The sequence below is a fragment of the Nicotiana tomentosiformis genome, chromosome 12 (genome assembly GCF_000390325.3).
Source record: "Nicotiana tomentosiformis chromosome 12, ASM39032v3, whole genome shotgun sequence".
NCBI lineage: Eukaryota > Viridiplantae > Streptophyta > Magnoliopsida > Solanales > Solanaceae > Nicotiana > Nicotiana tomentosiformis.
In genome coordinates this window covers 8865678-8871677 of record NC_090823.1, presented here as the reverse complement: position 1 = coordinate 8871677, position 6000 = coordinate 8865678, and positions in this window count along the sequence as shown.

Genomic DNA, 6000 nt, shown 5'->3' with positions numbered 1-6000 from the left:
CAAAATAATGATTATTATTCCTTCCGTTGTCCCAAAAAGGATAATATACATTTCGAGAGTCAAACTTCTTAATTTTGACGACAAATTGAGATATAGAATCTCTAAAGTTTAGAATGGTGAAGCTTTTTAAAATTCTATATATATTTGAAAACTATATAAAAAGTATTATAAGTCACAATAATTAACAATTTAAAATACTTAAATGACATAAAAAAGCGCACTAAAAAGCAACTCATTTGACACTCTGAAATTCAAAAAATACCATTTTTTTTTAGAGAAATAATATTACCCTTGTTGTCCTATTTATGTGATATTTTTTGTTTATCGAGACTCAAACTTCATAGTTTTGACCATAAATTTGAATATAGAATCTTTAAAAAAATTTAAATAAAATTTGGAATCTACGTAAAAAGTACCATATGTTTTACTCCCTCCGTTTCAATTTATGTGAACCTATTTTCTTTCTAGTCTGTGCCAAAAGAATGACCAATTTCCTTATTTAGAAACAATTTACATTTATGTAATGATTTATAGCTATGGTGGGTTGCTCTGATGGTAAGCACCCTCCACTTCCAACCAAGAGATTGTGAGTTCGAGTCACCCCAAGAGCGAGGTGGGAAATTCTTGGAGGGAAGGATGCCGAGGGTCATTTGGAAATAGCCTCTCTACCCCAGGGTAGGGATAAGGACTGCGTACACACTACCCTCCCCAGACCCCACTAGTGGAATTATACTGGGTTGTTGTTGTTGTTGTTGTTGTAATAATTTATAGCTACACAAAATATATGTGCCTCATTTTACACCACAAGTTCAAAAGTTCTCTCTTTTCTTAAACTCTATGCCCAGTCAAATGAGTTCACATAAATTAAAACGAAAGGAGTAATAATTAACAATTTAAAATATTTAAAATGCATATGAACGATCACAATCAAAAAATTATTCGTTTGGCTCTTCAAATCCGAACACCTTCATATAAAATGGGACAGAGGGTGTACATACCAAATGAAAAATAAGAAAATTGTATATCCTGGAAGTATTAGTACAATCATCATATAAATAGAAAATACACAAAAAAAAATATGAAGACTATCAAACTATACCACTGTCACGACCCAAAACTAACCTCTGTCGTGGTGGCGACTATAGTGGAACTAGGCAAGCCGACTCATTTCCAAAATAAACTGATATTTATTTCAAAGAAAATTTCAAGGTTATTTAACATAAAACCTCTATTTAAAGAGTTCAAATCAAAAAAAAATAGAAGTGCGGAAAAGAAAAGCCCGACATCGGGGTGTCACTAGTCATGAGCATCTACTACAATCTGTCTAACAATATCAAGGCTAACTCAGCCTGAAAAATAGCTAAATACAACTAGAGGAATATAAGAGGGAGAAGAGCAGGGGCTGTGATCGCTAAATAGCTACCTTACTATCTCCAAGAAAAATCTGCAACCAGAACACTCAATAACTGCTACCGTGTCCAACTACACCTGAATCTGCATACAAGGTGCAGGGAGTAACGTGAGTACGACAACTCAGTAAGTAACAACAATAAATAAAGACTGAGCAGTAGTGACGAGCAATAAAGCATATAACGTTCATATCATGAAATTTCAGTAAAGTACAACATGTTTTAAAAATCAATGTTTGAATCGAATCATCTCGTTTAAACCAGGTTCCAGTAAAAAAATCATTTAAAGATATTTTTTCAATAATTTTGCAAACCAAGGTTCAATGCAAAGGTGAGCAAAAGAAATGATGAAATCATAAACAGCACCCCGGGCAAAACATCACTCATAAATAGCCCCTCGGGCAAACCTCACAGTCACTTGTGCCACTCGGGCATACCTCACAATCACTCTTGCCACTCGGGAATACCTCACAATCACTCATGCCTCCCAGTCACTCAGCACTCGACACTCGACACTCGCACTCAGTAGGTACCTACGCTCACTGGGGTGTGTACAGACTTCGGAGGGGCTCCTTTAGCCCAAGCGCTATAATCTGCACAGACAACTCATGTGCTATAATAATAAAGTATGTTGCAGGCGGGCATCCCCGATCCACACTCATCCTCACAAATCAGGCCCTCGGCCTCACTCAATCATAAACATCTCAAGCCACTTGGGCATTTCAGTAAAACAGGGCATTCGGCCCAAAACAACATTTATATGCATCAAAATAGAGTCATAAAACTGAGATATGCGGTAAACAAGTATAAACATGACTGACTATAGATTTTCAATCGAAAACAGTGAGAGGATGGTAAGAAACAGCCCCTAAGGGTCCAAATAGCATTGGCGCTCAAACATAGCATTCAGCCCAATTTACAGAAATTCTTGCTAAAATATATAAGTATCAAATGGTTTCAACAAAGTATGTAACTTTACAGTTGCTACGGGGCGGACCAAGTCATAATTTCCCAACAGTGCACGCCTACACGCCCATCACCTAGCATGTGCGTCACTTCAAAATAGTAGAATGATACGAAATCCGGGGTTTCATACCCTCAGGACCAGATTTAAAATCGTTACTTACCTCAAACTGTGAAATTCTTATTTTGCAATGTCCTTTCCTCGTGAATTGGTCTCCAAACGCCTCGAATCTGGTCATAAATAATTCGTTTCAGTCAATAAAATTCATTTGAATTAATTCCACAAGATAAAAATAATTTTCCATAAAAATCCGAAAATTAGCTCAAAAATCGCCTGGGGGGCCCACGTCTCGAAACTCAACAAAAGTTACAAAATCCGGAAACCCATTCAACCACGAGTCTAACCATATCAATTTTACAAAAATCCGACCCCAACTCGACCCTCAAATCTTCGATTTAAACCAAGAGGATTTTCAAATTTTCCCAACTCAATTCACCAATTAAATGATAAAAATAACCATGGATTCGGGTAATTTAACTAATATTGAGTTAAGAACACTTACCCCGTTGTTTCCTCTGAAAATCACCCAAAATCGCCTCACTTCCGAGCTCCAAATCGCCAAAAGCTGAGTCCAATTTTCAGAACTTAAACTCACTGCCCAGTCTTTTTCTTCTTCGTGAACGCGGTCAGTGCCTCGCGTTCGCGAAGCACAAAATAGCTCCCGTCCAAATTCCTCCTTCGCGAACGTGACATCTCCCTCGCGTTCGCGTAGCACAAAAAATGCCTCTGTCTCAATGTCTTCTACGCGAACGCGTTCAACCCATCGCGAACGCGATGCTTCGTTCCCTCTCACTACACGAACGCGACACCCCCTACCCGAACGCGTAGACCAATTGCATGGGGTCTTCGGCTGCTTCCTCTATTCTTCGCGAACGCGTAACACCTCTCGCGTTCACGATGTACACCCAGGCCACCCTTCGCGAACGTGTGCTTCTCTTCGCGAACGCGAAGGGCAAATATACCAGCCTCTCAGTTCCTCTTCGCGAACGCGAGGCTCCACTCGCGAACACAATGAAGGAAACCAGATGATGCATCAGAAAAATTCCAGCAGAGTTCCAAGTCCAAAATCCAATCCGTTAACCATCCGAAACTCACCCGAGCCCCTCGGGACCTCAACCAGATATACCAACAAGTCCTAAAATATCATACGGACTTAGTCGAACCCTCAAATCACCTCAAACAACACTAAAACCATGAATTATACCCAATTCAAGCCTAATGAACTTTAAAATTTCTAATTTCTACAAACAACTCCGGAACCTATCAAATCACGTCCGATTGACCTCGAATTTTGCACACAAGTCATAAATGACATAACAGAGGTATTTCAATTTTCAGAATTGGATTCCGACCCCGATATCAAAAAGTCAACCCCCCTGTCAAACTTCTCAAACATTAAACTTTCGACATTTCAAGCCTAATTCCTCTACGGACCTCCAAATAATATTCCGGACACGCTCTTAAGCCCAAAATCACCATACAGAGCTATTGGAATTATCAGAATTCCAATACGAGATCGTTTACACATAGGTCCATATTCTGTCCACTTTTCTAACTCAATTTTTTAATTATGAGACTAAGTGTCTCATTTCACTCCGAGTTCCTCCCGAACCCGAACCAACTAACCCGATATAACATAATATAGCTGAATAACACAAAAAGAAGTATAAATGGGGAAAACGGGGCTATAACTCCCGAAACGACCGGCCAGGTCGTTACATCCTCCCCCTCTTAAACATCCGTTCGTCCTCGAACGGGTCTAGAAACATACCTGGAGTCTCGAATAGGCGTGGATATCTGCTTTGCATCTCCCGCTCGGTCTCCCAGGTGGCCTCCTCCACGGGCTGACCTCTCCATTGCACCTTCACTAAAGTTATATCCTTTGACCTCAACCTTCGAACCTGCCGATCCAAAATAGCCAAAGGCTCCACATTATAAGTCATATCACCCTCCAACTGAACCGTGCTGAAATCCAAAATATGGGACGGATCTCCAATATACTTTCGGAGCATGGAAACATGAAACATTGGATGCACACTCGACAAGCTGGGTGGCAAGGCAAGCTTATAAGCCACCTCCCCTATTCTTTGAAGCACCTCAAAAGGCCCAATGAACCGGGGGCTCAACTTGCCCCTCTTCCCAAACCTCATAACACCCTTCATGGGTGATACCTTCAGCAAAACCTTCTCCCCAACCATAAAAGACACATCACGGACTTTCATATCTACGTAGCTCTTCTGCCTGGACTGCGCCATGCGAAGCCGCTCCTGAATCAATTTCACCTTATCTAATGCGTCCTGGACTAAGTCTGTACCTAAGAGCCTAGCCTCACCCGGCTCAAACCATCCAATTGGAGATCTACACCTCCTCCTATATAAAGCCTCGTACGGAGCCATCTTAATACTCGACTGATAACTGTTGTTATATGCAAACTCCGTGAGTGGCAGAAGCTGGTCCCATGAACCCCGAAAGTCAATGACACAAGCACGCAACATTTCCTCCAATATCTAAATAGTGAGCTCGGACTGCCCGTCCGTCTGAGGGTGAAAAGTTATTCTTAACTCAACCTGAGTACCCAACTCTCGCTGCACGGCCCTCCAAAACTACGATGTGAACTGAGTACCCCTATCTGAAATGATGGAAACTGGGACACCATGCAGGCGAACGATCTCTCGGATGTAAATCTCAGTCAACCGCTCTTAAGAGTAAGTAGTACCAACTGGAATGAAGTGCGCGGACTTGGTCAGCCGATCCACAATAACCCAAATAGCGTCGAACTTCCTCGAAGTCCGTGGGAGCCCAACTACAAAGTCCATGGTAATCCGCTCCCACTTTCACTCTGGGATCTCTAACCTCTGAAGCAAGCCACCCGGTCTCTGATGCTCATACTTAACCTGCTGACAGTTTAGACACTGAGCCACAAACCCAACTATATCCTTCTTCATCCGCCTCCACCAATAGTGCTGCCTCAAATCCTGGTACATCGTCGCGGCACCCGGATGGATGGAATACCGCGAGCTGTGGGCCTCCTCAAGAATCAACTCTCAAAGCCCATCTACATTAGGCACACATATCCGGCCCTGCATTCTCAGCACGCCGTCATCACCAATAGTCACATCTCTAGCATCACCTTTCCGAACCCTGTCCCGAAGAACGAGTAAGTGGGGGTCATCATACTGACGCTCCCTGATACGGTCATAAAGAGAAGACCTGGAGACCATAAAAGCCAATACCCTACTAGGCTCCGAAATATCCAATCTGACAAGTTGGCCCGCTAAGGCAAGAACATCCAATGCCAAAGGTCTCTCTGCTGCTGGAAGATATGCTAAACTCCCCAAACTATCTGCCCGGCGACTCAAAGCATCGGCCACCATATTGGCCTTCCCCGGATGATATAAAATAGTGATATCATAGTCATTAAGAAGATCCAACCATCTCCGATGACGCAAATTAAGATCCTTCTACTTTAACAGATACTGCAGACTCTGGTGATCAGTATAGATCTCACAATGAACCCTATACAAATAATGATGCCAAATCTTCAAGGCATGAACAATGGCTGCTAAC